General features: G+C 44.3%; 1 protein-coding gene across 5 annotated transcripts in view; it reads left to right on the forward strand.

Moving 5' to 3' along the window:
• LOC137534131 (collagen alpha-1(III) chain-like) overlaps positions 1-16,389 on the forward strand; it is a 113,322-nt gene that overhangs the window by 63,136 nt on the left and 33,797 nt on the right. The window contains exon 1 of one of the 5 annotated variants that reach the window (XM_068255507.1): positions 12,619-12,648. The exons of 3 other annotated variants lie outside the window; for them this stretch is intronic. The gene's annotated coding sequence lies outside the window, so the exon portion shown is untranslated. Of the gene's footprint in view, positions 1-12,618; positions 12,649-16,389 lie in introns of those variants that run through there. One more of the 5 variants, XM_068255508.1, reaches the window with a different exon arrangement.

Raw genomic sequence — 16,389 nt, forward strand, 5'->3', positions numbered from 1 at the left:
TGTGTAACACAGAGAGGGTCTGATTACCGGTGATCTGCAGTATCACCGAGAATGCAGAATATACCCGATTATTGATGATCTGCAGTATCACCGATAATCAGAATATCTTCTAACCTCTGGACACCTGAGATATGAGAGTGTTTGGTGCAACAGTGATACTTTGAGGAAAGCACCCGTAAGATGGGTGCTAGACAGTAAGAGCTACTGATATGGATCAGATTCCTTCCACAGGTCTGATGCTCCCCAAGGGGCGGAGCCAGGCTGAGACAGTGGGAAGGACAGAACGTGAGTGACACCAATGGCCAGTGTCACTAACAGATCTGTGAACTATCTCTTAACAGGAGAGATAGTTCTCGAGGTCGGACAGGCCAGGTCGTAACCACACGGACAGATACAGTACAGAGACAGGAGGCAGATGCAGATTCCAGAGACTAGCCGAGTTCGGTAACAGAGTGACAGAATGACAAAGTACAAAATCAGAGATCAGGAGAATGGTCAGGAGAGCAGAAAGTCATAACAAATAATCAACAATGCCTAAGCTTGAGTGTGAGCTCCAAGATTCTCACACTCCAGGAACTAATCTAGAATATGACAATAATACAGATGATACTGAATTCCTAGACTAAGGTGTGAGTTCCTTGGCCATCAACACCTTGGAAACTGAACTAGAGAATAATACAAATAATAACAGATTTCCTAGACTAAGGTGTGAGATCCTTGGCCATCAACACCTTGGAAACTGGTCTAAATAACACAGATACTGACAAGGTCTGAGTGCTACCACGTAGTGATCGCAACGCCAGACACCAGAGAAATGACCAGCACCCAGTATATATACACAAGCACTCTCCAGCACCTCCTCTAAGTGGACCAATGAAGATTGCTGAAATTGTCAGCTGACCGGCTTGGCCAGCTGACCCCCTTCTGACTGCCATAAAGGCCCTGCCACTCTGCGCGCCAATGTGGACTATCAGTCCCAGCCACACCAGTCATGCGTTGTAATGTTTCTGCTGTATTAGATGCGGAATCCGCCGCACCGCTGTCCGTGCGGCGTTTTCTCCGCATCCCGCATTACTAAGAGGCACAGGCCTATGCGTGCAACTTGCCGCATTGGAAGTGGAATCCGCCGCCCTCATGTCAGAGCATGCGGCGGTTTCTCCGCGCTCCACCTGCGCGCCAGCTGCCATGTTGAACGCGGAATCAGCTGCCTCACCTTGAGTATTGGCGGCGGCTTTTCCGCGTTTTCTCACAATTCCCGAGCAGAGCGATAAGTCACCACCTTGTGCGGTGATTCTCGTAAGAAATATAACAAAATGTCCATTCATAAAAATTAGAGCAAGCGGTATGCGGACGGGGATTACTGCTACCTCGAAAGTAGCAAGAAGCATGCGGAATACATTTCAGTTAATGGGACAGACCTCCCAAGCAGCTGCAGAGAGAGAAGCGCACGGAGGGACTCTGCCAGCTTCTGTGTTTCTGCAAGGCTACCGCCAGCCTAGAGCGGGAAATCTCCACTCTGCTATCGCAACTGGCAACATTTTATGAATGACCACTGAAAGGTTGTAATAATGTGCTGCTTGAACCACCCTGATATTAAACGATATACAGCACATCAAATTTTCATTTTGTCTTCTGTCTGGCCAGAAACACATTATTGTGCCATACAGGAGACAAACCTGTATTTGAATACCCACTTGGTATATTACCATACAAGCCACTGTGACAGAGATCTGAAGACTCAGACCTATTCATGCATTGTTGTTAAGAACCTGGTCTATTGAAAATTAACACATGTAACAAAGTCTACCTCTGCCAGTTGTTTACAGAATAACAAATCCTATTGTCTCTGCTGTCTGTACCATGTCTATGCTATTGTTTCAAATACTTTCTATGGGCACTCCGGTCTAATCTGGTTTTTCCCCAACATCAGTGGGTATATAAGATTGACCTGTAAATAAAGATTTCAGATGCTGTTCCACCAACTTAAGCGTTCGTGGTCCGTGTCTCCCAGCTGGAGAGAGGGTATTCACTTGGATTGGGGGAGAACTTTAACCTGGGTTGCATATTATTCTGCTAAGTCATCTTGTAGCTGCCTCCGATGAAATTGAGCTAACAACCACCCAGAAGTCAGAAATACCGAAAGCTGAGTTTTCCCGCACGGATTTACTTTCCCGACCAGACTTTTATGAATCGAGGCCAATGTGTTCACGATTTCCCAAGTGTTCTCGAACTTGCACATTAAATATAACATCTGGTCTATTTGAAATGACCAAATCAAGCAGAGCATCTCCCCTGGTTGGTCCGGTTACCATATGAATTAAGTATCTTATCTTGCAGTGTTGATATAAATATATCACATTTACTAGAGTGAGTAGCCTCAATATCCCACTTAATGGGCTTGATTCAGTAAACCGTGCTAAGTGTTAGCACGCCTGTGAAAAGCCCTATATCATGCCTAAAGTTAGTTTAGGCGTGATAAATTTACATTGAGCGCAAAGTCCCGCGTGCACAGGTGCGCATGAAATGGCACACCTGATGCGCCTATAAGGTCACATTGGGTGCGACCTTAAAGTGAACCTCCGGACTAAAAATCTACTCAGCAGAACTGAAAAGGCTTGGTCTTTCTTTAAAGGGAAGGTTCAGGGTGGCTCTTAAAAAAATAAAAATGCCCATCCACTTACCTGGGGCTTCCTCCAGCCGTGGGCAGCCAGGACGTGCCCTCGGCGCCGCTCCGCAGGCTTCCGGTCCCCTCCGGTGGCCGACCCGACCTGGCCAGGCCGGCTGCCTGCGCAGTACAGCCCGGAGGACGTCCGAAGACGTCAGTGCGCCCCCTTGAGGCGCATTTTGAAACGCAGAAGAGCCCGACCTGGCAGCCGGCCTGGCCAGGTCGGGTCGGCCACCGGAGGGGACCTGGAGCCTGCGGAGCGGCGCCGAGGGCACGTCCTGGCTGCCCACGGCTGGAGGAAGCCCCAGGTAAGTGGATGGGCATTTTTATTTTTTTTAAGAGCCATCCTGAACCTTCCCTTTAACAGTTTCACAGCATCAGAACTTTGTTTTTCTTACCAAAGCATCATTTTCAGCTGCATTTTTAACTAAGCTCACCCATTCATCCCCCCCACCCAGCCGTAGGTCTTGCATTGTTGCTCTCCACCACCCCTTTAGCCATGTATTAGGGCTGCCTGGGCCTTGTAAGTTGTAACAGTGATTTAGTTGATGCTAGCTATCCGAGGTGCTTTTACATTAATATACCTAGCTGTTGCCGTGTGTCTGCATGTCTCTCTGGAGTGAGACTTTGATGTAGTCAATTACTATTCTAGCATTCAGTAAAATAGCACATTAGGGATGCTCATTCGGATTCCGCGGAAATGCAATTTCCGAAATTCCAAGCGGAAATTGCATTTCCGCATCGGAATGCGGAAATCGGTAATGCAAGTGCCGTAGGCGGATTTCCGGAAATCGTGGAAATTCCACCCGACTTTAACATCAATTTTCTCAAAAACTATAAGGTCTTTTTGAAAACTTTTTTTTGAAAACTCTTTTTTTGCACCTTGTTTACAAGATTCGGTTTAATAAACCCTGAAAATTTGGTGTTTCTAGGACTTAAGGGGGCTTTGCTATTAACCGTTAAAGTCGGCGGATTTTTACTGTAATGTAAAATGCAGAAAATCTGCATCTGCCTATTTTCAGCATTTTACATTACAGTAAAAATCCGCCGACTTTAGCTGTTAATAGCAAAGCCCCCGTAAGTCCTAGAAACACCACATTTTTAGGGTTTATTAAACAGAATCTTCTAAACAAGATGCAAAAAAAGTTTTCAAAACGACCTTATAGTTTTTGAGAAGTTGGGCGGAATTTCCGCGATTTCTGGCGGAAATTCCGCATTGAAATGCGGAAATTGGTAGCGGAAAGCGGAATCGGTAATTGGTACATGACGAAATACGGATTTACCGCGGAATCGGAAATTGGCATTCCGACCATCCCTATAGCACATACAGTACTCAAACTCCTTCCCATTTGTAATTAAATGAGTATCATAATCTGCTGCTTTGCGATGAGAAAATAACTTGCTGCATTGTTTTTTGCTTTTTTTGGATTTGTTTATTTTTCTTTAGTAAATCTTGTGAAGGTGTTTTTCCAGTATCATTGCTAATCTCATAACCATGTTAACGTTGTTTCAAATAGCAGAGTGGCTATGCCCTCAATAAACCAACTTACTTTACACACACTCTACACCCCACACATGCCCATCTATCCCAGCATTCCATATTCAAAAAATTGCTTTGACCCAGGGCCGGTCCGCCCATGAGGCGGGGTGAAACAAATTCCTCAGCCAGCACTTCTGGGGGGCGGCACCCGCCTGTCTGTGGGTGTGGGGGGGGGGCGCCGAGCTGGATGGGGTAGCGGGCAGGAAGGGGATATGGGCAAAGCGTCGGGGAGGGGGTCGGACCCCCCCTCCCTCGCCTGGGTCCCCCGATCTGCGCTCCCCCCTCCAGCTGTAAAAAGTTAAGTAGCAGTCGGTACTCGTAAGATTCGCCTCTTCCGCATTCCAGCATGTGTTCCACTGCTGTCACTTCCTGCAATGGCGTCCACTTACAATACAGTGGGCGGCATTGCAGGAAGTGATGTCAGTAAAACACACGCTGGAACACGGAAGAGGTGAGTGATCCCCGCCCTTTGTCTCTTACGAGTAGCGACTGCTACTTAACTTTTTAAAGCTGGAGGGGGAGCGCAGATCGGGGGACCCAGGCGATGGGGGGTTCTGACCCCCCTCCCCGACGCTCTGCCCATACCCCCTTCTTGCCTGCTACCCCCTCCAGCTCAGCGGCCCCCCACCCACGGCTTGGGGGGGAGGGGCAGCGATTTTTTTCAAAGTTTGCCTCGAGCGGCAAAAAGTCTAGGGCCGGCCCTGCTTTGACCTCATATGAAACTACCTGAGACTAAAACAATAATAATAAAATGTATTTGTTAAGGCCCGTACCCACTACTGCGTGATTTTTCCGACAATTTTTCTAAATTTATCACCGACCAGTGATCGTTTCTGCAATCTCACGACATGGGTTCAGGTATGTGTTTATGTGAACGACACTTAGCGACTTGCTGTGATAACGACTGTCATAGACCGCACGGGCCGTCCTTGAACGGGTCAATCGCTCAGAGTCAGAAACTCGGTCTCACTGTCGGTTTGCGCATAGATGCCCATAGGTGGATTCACAGTCTATGAACCGACTAGCCGAGAGGAGTGTCATGACGCCAAAGGATTCACCACACACATACAATTCAAAAGCTTGCCACCACCTGTGAGACAGCACAGGACTGTAAATATATTAGCACACTGTGAACACTGTAAGTTAACCCTTAGCTGTATGCAGGGATCGGCGCCAGACCTGTTTATCTGTGCCCGATTCAAGCATACGAGTTATAAATACATGATTCTCTAGAATACAAGGTAACGTTTTCGGAGGAGTAAGTACGATTGTGTATGTTCAGGAACAGGTCATAACCGTAAAACGATTTTTTAAACGTTTTAATAACAAAAATGCATTACACACATTTACATGCATTAATTAATATATACACACAGAGCTTAAAATAAAAGGGAATAATTGTGAAAAGGTTTACTTAGCCGAAATGCAGTCTGTGTGGGGATATTTCTTTCTGGGAAAAGTGCAAAGTCCTTGATTTCAGAATCATAGGTCTTTAGGTATATTTTATAATCCAAGCAGATGTTACAGTTCCAAGATGGCTGCTGGGGGGTCCTCTGCCCAGCAGCAGGTCGAGCTGTAATCCAGATGATGTTAAAATGGAGGACTCAAGTCCGCCTGCTGGCAATGTGCTATTGATGAAGCAGGTTTGGTGGTGTGGCAATGCCTGCCCCCTCTGAATTACCCACCAATGACAGTCCACCTCCTCCTAGGAGAATTTTGAGCTTAAATTGTAAAATACTATAACTCATAAACTATGCATGTCATATTTGGGTGGATAGTAGAGATGGCCCGAACCTCCAATTTCCGGTTTCCGAACTTCCGCAAAAGGTTCGGTACGCGCAAACATTCGCGAACCGCAATAGACTTCAATGAGGAGGTGAACTTTGAAAACTAGAAAAAATGATGCTGGCCACAAAAGTGATGGAATCAGGGAGTGTAATTAGAGTACTGCTTCACAATGACACACCAAACTCACTGTGTAACGCACTGCAAACAGCTGTTTGCGTAGTGACGGCCGTGCTGGACTACTGCGCACCATGGCGAGATTGCTCTTCCTCACTCAGTGATATCAGGTAATGTCTGACTGCCTTATCAACTTTCAATGGTTCTTTCGCTAACATATTTAAAGCTTGCATCTATTTATTTAAATTATTTTTTTCTGCTGGCTGTTCACTGCCTGTAACAAGTATCTGCTATGGAGGGCAAGTCTGCCATTGTGACCACGGGTAATGGCCGGGGAATCGGGGTTTGATTCTGGTCCGGAATCGGAGCCTGTGAAATGGTTACCACCACACATCCATGGAAGGCAGCAGGCATGGCAATGCACGTCCCGAGGTCATGACATTCGGAGGTGGGTGCACTGAACACAACAGGTAGGAATATGCAGTGATAAGGTGGGTTCACTCAAAATAACAGGTAGGTATATGCAGTGATGAGGTGGGTGCACTCAACACAACAGGTAGGTATATGCAGTGATGAGGTGGGTTCACTAAATACAACAGGTAGGTATATGCAGTGATGAGGTGGGTTCACTGAACACAACAGGTAGGTATATGCAGTGATGAGGTGGGTTCACTGAACACAACAGGTAGCTATATGCAGTGATAAGGTAAGTGCACTGAACACAACAGGTAGGTAGGTATATGCAGTGATGAGGTGGGTTCACTGACCACAACAGGTAGGTATATGCAGTTCTGGGTATTACAATGTGCACCTGTCACACACACAGGTAGTCACTGAATGTGCTGGGCCTGGCTGGCAGTGGCACACACACAGTATGAATGAGCAAGGCTGTCTATGCAAGGCAGTGGCACACACACAGTATGAATTAGCAAGGCTGTCTATGCAACACAAGTGTCAGTGGGACACACAGGAAAAAAAATAGATTACAAGAACAAGATTAGCTCTCAAAAGAGCTGTTGCGGGGTGCTATTTTAGCAATAAGAATCAGCAAGGAGCAAGCGAACAAGCCTACAAGAGCCTAACTAATCTTTCCCTCTGAGAGTCTGATACAGCTGTCCCTTCACTAATTACTGCAGGCACACGAGTGAGTGTAATGGCCGGCGGGGACTGCCTTTTAAAAGGGGGGGGAGTGGCTCCAGGAGAGAGTGTAGCCTGATTGGCTACAATGTGCTTGCTGACTGTAATGTAGAGGGTCAAAGTTGACCCTAATGGTGCACTATGGGGGCGAACCGAACTTCCGGAAAAGTTTGCCTTACATGATGAACTTGAACCACCGGAAGTTCGCCAGGAACCGTTCGCCGGCGAACCGTTCGGGCCATCTCTAGTGGATAGCAGATTCATAATTTTCAGAAAATACCAATTAATATGACATCTTGCACTGGTACGTTAGGCTGTCCTGCCCCCAAGAAGAGTCATACCCCAATAACCGGACAAGTTATTGTTATGAATTTTATATCAGCACATTGGGCAGATTTTAACGAATAAGACTTTACTAATTTCATAGCTGTGCTATACACAGTTTTCATTTAACAGACCGAAATCAAAAACTACATGCATTTCAATCTGTTACTAATCGGAGCCACTCTGGCTGGACTCCCGCTGGTGAAACTGGCCTTAGCCTTTCCTGTGATTAAAGGAACTGTTGACGCTCAATTAGCATCTGAGTGTGACCAGCTACAACACCCTTTGATGTATTATACCAGGCTAGGGTTTCACACCTCTGGGTCACTGACCAGTAAGGAATCCTATGGGCGGCGACAATTTCCGCTAACTTGTGACAAAAAATAAAATCTTCTATGAACTCACCATACTCCTAATGGAATACCTTGGGGTGTCTTCTTTCTAAAATGGGGTTACTTGTGGGGTTCCTATACTGCCCTGGCATTTTAGGGGCCCTAAACCGTGAGGAGTAGTCTAGAAACCAAATGCCTCAAAATGACCTGTGAAATCCTAAAGGTACTCATAGGACGTTGGGCCCCTTAGCGCACCTAGGCTGCAAAAAGTGTCACACATGTGGTATCGCCGTACTCCGGAGAAGTAGTATAATGTGTTTTGGGGTGTATTTTTACACATACCCATGCTAGGTGGGAGAAATATCTCTGTAAATGGACAATTGTGTATAAAAAAAATCTAATTTACAGAGATATTTCTCCCACCCAGCATGGGGATGTGTAAAAATACACCCCAAAACACATTATACTATTTCTCCTGAGTATGGCAATACCACATGTGTGACACTTTTTTGCAGCCTAGGTGCGCTAAGGGGCCTAAAGTCCTATGAGCACCTTAAAGCCTCATCTACACGCGTAGATGAGGCGGCGATCCGGCGGCTCGATTAGCCGCCGGATCGCCTCTTCCGCGTCCCCCGGAATCAATACCCGCTCGATTCCCGCTCGTCGTCGCGCCGCTTATCCTCCGCTCGATTTCCTGCCATTGTCCCCTTGTGGGGAGCGAGCAGGGAATCGGCGGTAGCAAGATCCGACCTGTCAGATCTTATCAATCGAGCCGCATCAGCGGCTCGATTGATAAGGCACATCGGAGCCTCATCTACGCGTGTAGATGAGACTTCAGGCTTTACAGGGGTGCTTACAATTTAGCACCCCCAAAATGCCAGGACAGTAAACACCCCACAAATGACCCCATTTTGGAAAGTAGACACCCCAAAGTATTCAGAGAGGGGCATGGTGAGTCCGTGGCAGATTTTTTTTTTTTTTTTTTTTGTGACAAGTTAGCAGAAATGGCAACTTTTTTTATCATTTTTTTTTTTGTCACAAAGTGTCATTTTCCACTAACTTGTGACAAAAAATAAAATCTTCTATGAACTCACCATGCCTCTTAGTAAATACTTTGGGATGTCTTCTTTCCAAATGGAGCAATCAAATCCAAGAGGTCCGCACACTCACATTCGTTTCGGGGCCCCGTGGGGTCCCCTTTGTCAAGGCAACACAAACAGAATGTTTGTGTTGCCTTGACAAAGGAGACCCCACGGGGCCCCGAAACGAATCGTTGGTCATTGGAATGGAACATTGTCACATTGTCTGAATAAAAACTTGGAAGTTTATTCTGTGAGTGTGCGGACCTCTTGGATTTGATTGCTACATTACTTATATGGAACCTTGCACCTCAATCAAGTGGTGTGCAATCTTTCATCGATTTATGGGATTTCTTTCCAAATGGGGTCATTTGGGTTTTTTTTTATACTATCCTGGAATTCTAGCACCTCATGAAACATGACAGGTGCTCAGAAAAGTCAGAGATGCTTCAAAATGGGAAAATTCACTTTTTGCACCATAGTTTGTAAACGCTGTAACTTTTACCCAAACCAATAAATATACACTTATTGGATTTTTTTTTTTATCAAAGACATGTAGCACAATAAATTTGGACAAAAATGTATATAGAAATGTTACTTTATTTGAAAAATGTCAGCAGAAAAAGTTAAAAATAAATTTCTTTTGACAAAATTCATGTCTTTTTTGATGAATATAATAAAAACTAAAAATCACAGGAGCAATCAAATAGCACCAAAAGAAAGCTGTATTAGTGACAAGAAAAGGAGGTAAAATTTATTTAGGTGGTAGGTTGTATGAGCGAGCAATAAACCGTTAAAGCTGCAGTGGTCTGAATGGAGAAAAAGGCTCTGGTCCTTAACCTCCTGAGCGGTATGGACGAGCTCAGCTCGTCCATCACCGCCGGAGGCTGCCGCTCAGGCCCTGCTGGGCCGATTTTCTTCAAATAAAAAGCAGCACACGCAGCCGGCACTTTGCCAGCCGCGTGTGCTGCCCGATCGCCGCCGCTCTGCGGCGATCCGCCGCGAGCAGCGGCGAAAGAGGGTCCCCCCAGCCGCCTGAGCCCAGCGTAGCCGGAACAAAAAGTTCCGGCCAGCGCTAAGGGCTGGATCGGAGGCGGCTGACGTCAGGACATCGGCTGACGTCCATGACGTCACTCCGCTCGTCGCTATGGCGACGATCTAAGCAAAACAAGGAAGGCCGCTCATTGCGGCCTTTCTTGTTTATTCTGGGCGCCAGAGGCGATCGGAAGAACGCCTCCGGAGCGCCCTCTAGTGGGCTTTCATGCAGCCAACTTTCAGTTGGCTGCATGAAATATTTTTTTTTAAATTAAAAAAAAAACCCTCCCGCAGCCTCCCTGGCGATCTAAATAGAACGCCGGGGAGGTTAAAGAGAATCTGTATTGTTAAAATCGCACAGAAGTAAACATACCAGTGCGTTAGGGGACATCTCCTATTACCCTCTGTCACAATTTCGCCGCTCCCCGCCGCATTAAAAGTGGTTAAAAACAGTTTTTAAAAGTTTGTTTATAAACAAACAAAATGGCCACCAAAACAGGAAGTAGGTTGATGTACAGTATGTCCACACATAGAAAATACATCCATACACAAGCAGGCTGTATACAGCATTCCTTTTGAATCTCAAGAGATCATTTGTGTTTCTTTCCCCCTGCAGCTATCTTCCACTGAAGTTTCAGGCTGCTCGTTTCTTCCTGCAAACAGCTTTGCCTGTGTCTGTAATTCTTCAGTATGTGAAAGCCCAGCCAGCTCAGAGGACGATTTATCCAGCTTGTAAAAGATAAGAGAGCAGAGAGAAGCTGCACTAATCTAAATATCACACAGGCAGTGTGCAGAGAGGGGCCTGAAAGGGGAGTTCATAGCAGAACCACAACACTGAAGAACTTGGCAGCCTTCCAGACACAGGCTGACAAGTCTGACAAGTGAGAGATAAGTTGATTTATTACAGAGATGGTGATAGTAGAACGTGCTGCAGTAAGCCAGAACACATTAGAATAGCTTTTGGAACTTGTAGGATGATAAAAAACAGGATGCAATTTTTGTTACGGAGTCTCTTTAAAGGGCGTCCGGCCCACGTGACGATGATTGACAGCGCCGCTAGCGCAGGCGCAGTACAGAGCGGCCTCCAGGTCGCTCTGACGTCATCGCCAGGACGGACCTGCGGCGAACGGCTGCGGGCAGAGCTCCGGCAAGGGACATCCTGGGAGCTTGGAGCTGGAGGAAGCCCCCGGTAAGTACCACTTATTTTACCTGTTTTCCCCTGATGACTCCTTTAAAGTGGACCCAAATTAAAAATACAAGGTTTCAGAAATAAAATCTATTTTCTAAATTATAATATTAAATAGCAGCATTTTTTCAGCTGCATGATTACAAATTTAAAATATTTTACATTTATTGGAGGAGCCCCTCCCTTCCTTTCATATTGCCGGGACAGAATACAGCAAACTGGTGGAGTAGATGGTGTCCAGCAAAGGAGGAATTGCTAATGGCTGCCACCTGTATAACCCTAGTTATGAAAAGAGAAGGGTGAAAAGTATGCACTGAAATGCTCATAGGCTTAAAGGAGTGTTTATTTATCTTTGTATGTCAGTGGTGCAACTAAATATTTTGAATTAAAAAATGTTTGGTTTGGGTCCGCTTTAAGGGGTGTAAAGACTGTGGTCCTTAAGTGGTTAATTAAATGTGGGTGATGGGTTTGCTTTCACTCAGAAGAGAGGGAAAGACATCTGTTGTACGTCTAAAAAGAAAAAATTTCATTCTGCTGTGCGGAACGATACAGAATCGCTTTGAGATCCACAACTACTCCTGCTCAAAGTACCATGATCGATTGAACTCGTTTTCTCCCTTGTCGTGTGCCATCACGTGACGTCACGCATACCCGCTGTCAAGAAGAAGGATCGGGAAGCGCTTGTCATCGTGGGACCACGCTGGGATCCATCTTTCTGGGTCGTAAGGTAAGTATGTAGCTTCTCCTATCAGGTCAGAGCAATTTGTGATTTTGTAATTAACATAGGGTTTGTGCAATATATTCTATAATGAATATAGTTCTGTCCACATATATAATGTGTCAACTGCACTCATGAGTGCACAGATGGAACCACAATTTATATTAGGTAATGCAAACTGGCTGAGTAGCGAAGATGCCACAGGTATACATATACAAACCAGTAAGTTATCACAGGTCAAGCAAAATACCACTAATGCCTACAGCCAATCACACTGTACATGTACTGTACCCACACTCTTACACACAAGTGCTGTACATGTTCTTCTGTTGTATCATGTATAATAGCATAATATATGCTGTATACTGTATGTACCCATGCATGCTCTGCGTGTAAATGTACAGATAATAACTTTTAAAGCATTTAATTGATATTTTCCATATTTTACAGGTTCACTTTAAAGGTGCTCCTGTTATTTTGCCAGCGTTATTATATTAATTCCGATAATCTCCTAGAATGCTGTAAGTTTAGATTGCAACACAACTGTAAAACCGCAGAAATTTCTATGTTTGCACATAGATGACATCCTTCCTCCAAAAGATATTTTGTAACAAGAATTTCCCACAAAGTTCAGAGTTCACTGAGGTGTATTCTTGTATATAATAAGGGATTTGTGGTTTGGGTGCTGAATTCTGCAGCCCCATGGAGCACACAACACAGCATGACTGAGGTAGCGTTCTTCTTATTTTCATTGGCTTTATTGGGTTTAAATCATTTTTAAGGTGGCCACACACCATACAATTTTTTAAATATCTGTTCAATTTAAGAATTGCAATCAATTTGTCTGACTGATTGTAACATTTCAAAACTATGACCAATGTACCACACACCTATGTTCAATTTTTTCCTCAATTATGATAAAAATGATTGGAAACTCAGAGACAATTGCTAGGGTGTGTATATTAACCAGTTCGCATTCAGTCGTTTTTCGCTTCATGCATCCGAACAATGTTCACCTCCCATTCATTAGCCTATAACTTTATTACTACTTATCACAATGAACTGATCTATATCTTGTTTTTTCCGCCACCAATTAGGCTTTCTTTGGGGGGTACATTTTACTAAGAGCCACTTTACTGTAAATGCATTTTAAAAGGAAGAATAAGAAGAAAACGGAAACAAATCATTATTTCTCACTTTTCGGCAATTATAGTTTTAAAATAATACATGCCTCCATAATTAAAACCCACGTATTGTATATGCCCATTTGTCCCGTTTATTACACCATTTAAATTATGTCCCTATCACAATGTATGGCGACAATATTTTATTTGGAAATAAAAGTGCATTTTTTCCGTTTTGCATTCATCACTATTTACAAGCTTATAATAAAAAAAAAAAAAGAAATATTTCATCTTTACATAGATATTTAAAAAGTTTAGACCCTTAGGTAAATATTTGTGGTTTTTTTTTTTTTTTAATTGTAATGTTTTTTTTTTTTTTTAATTAAACATTTTATGTGGGTATTTTTGGGAGGGTGGGATTGAAATTGTATTTTTTTTGTAAATATATGTGTATTTTTATTTTTATTTAACATTTAGATGTAGTTTACTTTTTGGCCACAAGATGGCAGCCATGAGTTGTTTACAGTGACGTCACTCTAAGCGTACCACGTACGCTTAGAGCGACATAGGAAGCAGAAAAAGCGTAGCTTCCGAGAGAAGCTGTCGCTTTTTCTGCGGGGGAGAGGAATCAGTGATCGGGCACCGTTGCCCGATTCACTGATTCACTGGCTAACAAACCGCCGGCCGGGAGCGCGCGTGCACGCGCGCGATCGGCCGCGTGGATGCGCTGGAGCGCACATGGCTTCCTGGACGTGAGTTTCACGTCCAGGAATGTCAAATAGTTAATAAATTAACAATCCAACACACACCATACAATCTTTAGTAGAAATTGAAGAGAAATATCTGGCATTCCGGATCGATTTAAATTGAAAAAAACGGGAAATCCAATCGGATTTTTCAGTCGAATGAAAAAAAAGTTTTCGATTCTTTTGAGAGATAGGATCGTTTTTATCGAATATGTAAAATCGGGTCATTTTATTGTATCGTGTGTGTGGCCACCTTCACTGTTATATTTTTTTTTCATATGACAGTAACAGCAACAGTGTTAAGTTATTTTGTATGTTTACAGGATCCAACTCTAGGCAAACATCAAGCTGTGTCTAATGTTATAAATGAATGTTGCTAATTCATGTGCTGAGTGTTTAGTTGTACATGAGCAATACTGATGAAAAATCCTTACCCTTTGCCCTGACGCATACCTGAAGGGACAAGTGACATGGTGGCCTGTGTTCTCTTTTTTTATTGTTTTTCATTGCAAAGGTTAAAAACCAGTGCTTCATCTACACAAATATGGAAGATGAATGCACCGGTTTGTCTGAAAAGTAAATAGAGCGAAAACACTTGTATCTGGCTGAACAAAGCCTGCTGATAACAGGGTAGCACTGAAAAGTTAAAAAGGCAATAATTTGTTTCCAGGTGGGAGCAAAAACACACATAATGGCAGCGAAAACACACATAATGCAAATCAATGGGCCACATGAAAAAAATGCATAAACTTGAGTTCTGCAATATGCGTTTTTAAAAACGCTGGTTTTGTTGCATATTGTCAAAAACGCATCTGAAAAGCACATAATGAAAGTCAATGGTGATGCAGAGGTATTGCGGTTTAGTGCGTTTTGTAAGCATTTTGCATGCGTTTTTATATGCCTTTAAAAAAAAAGCTTGATGTATCTCCGCTTCCTGTTGACTTTCTAGTGATTTGAATAAACCGCATAAAAAACCGCATGCAAAACGCATACAAACCGCTTATGCGATTTATATATGCGAACCGCAAATGTATTAAATGCACACAAAACGCAGGAAAAACTCATGTGCGGGAAAAGACGCAAAAAGACGCACTAAAAATGCACAAACGCATATGCAGCAAAAAGCTACATTTCCCGCACTGCCTAGTGTGTTCCCAGTCTGAATGATTTTGTTTACAAATCATATTTGGATTTCAGGACTTAAAATGAAAATAATTGAAAATACAAATGTGAGATTCCAGGTGCATAACCATAGCCCCCGCGATCCCTGGCTAAGGCACACTCATGTGCTTACAAGCACCAGGAGCAGAACACAATACTTTACCTACTTCTACTGGTAGAACAGGTCCTCTTCATTCCTTTCCTCAGTGTTGCTGAGTGCTGTGCAGCCTATCACCCTGCAGCTCCCAATACCTGTCACATGACATGCAGATACAGGAGCTGCAAGGTGATAGGATTCATGGCGTGGAGCTGCACTGAAGAGTGGTGTATGGGGAAACAGGTAAAGTATCATGCTGCTGTATATGCGGGGAAGCTACCTGATACTTTTGTTGGGGGGGGGGGGGGGGGCCTTGCATGTTATAGTTGCGTCCCTGTGAGACCCCAGTAAAGTTTTATATGGGAACGATGACCACACACTCAAAGTAAACTCAGAGACAGAAGTTATCTTAACAGCGTTTGTACTGTCTGGACCCTATTCCTCTGTGCGATGTCTCCGCTGGTACTACTAGTCTGGATATGTAGCATCTCACTGTTCTGTGTTATACCTGAAATTCTATGCAGACAGCGTGTTGTGTTTGTGGATGCTCAATTAATCCAGAGTAGTTATGAGCAGAGAACTTGTTTTATAGCGTAGAGTTCAAAGCAGTGTTCCCACCCTCAGCATTCAGCCACAATGCACAGTCTGCACTATTATTTTTTTCCCTCTCTTAAACCCCTGAGTAGGGCAAGGAGAGGTCAGGTCAGATATTTATCTGCTTCCAGTACTGTGGGTCTGCTCTGTTCTTCCCGCCGTCCACCACTCACTCTATGCTGCCATCCTCCTGGCTCCCCATCACATGACTCACATCACTCATGTGATCAGAAGTCAGCGAAGAGCAGTGGAGGAGACCTGCAGCACTGGAGTAGGTCTATATGCCACCACTCCCTGTGCAACTCTGCATGTGTCATGTGGGTAGGGAAAGGGAGGGGGAGCAGTACTCCACAATCCCCTGCCCTACCCTGGCACAATCATGCGAGGCCTGGGGACACTATTGTTATGTGTTCCTGCCTCTGCACTCTTTCTACTTCTCCAGTTAGCTTTAGGTTATTTTCACCCTGACACCTTAAGTTGCATTGGACATAAAATTACATAGCAATGCTATCCAGGAGCGTAAAAATAGACCCTGCAAGGGTTGCAGCCGCAGGGGGGCCCAGAAGTCGCAGGGGGTCCCCATGGGGGAGATGTTTCTTTTTCCTGTCCTGAGAGACTGACAACTAAGAGTACAGAGTAAAAAAAATGTCTGCTCTCTGCATAATTGTTCTAATGACTGCATCTGCTCAGCCACTGATAAGGAATCATACGAAGTTTTGCAGACAAAGATTTGTAGACAGTCCCTATTC

Source organism: Hyperolius riggenbachi, chromosome 10 (assembly GCF_040937935.1).
Source record: "Hyperolius riggenbachi isolate aHypRig1 chromosome 10, aHypRig1.pri, whole genome shotgun sequence".
NCBI lineage: Eukaryota > Metazoa > Chordata > Amphibia > Anura > Hyperoliidae > Hyperolius > Hyperolius riggenbachi.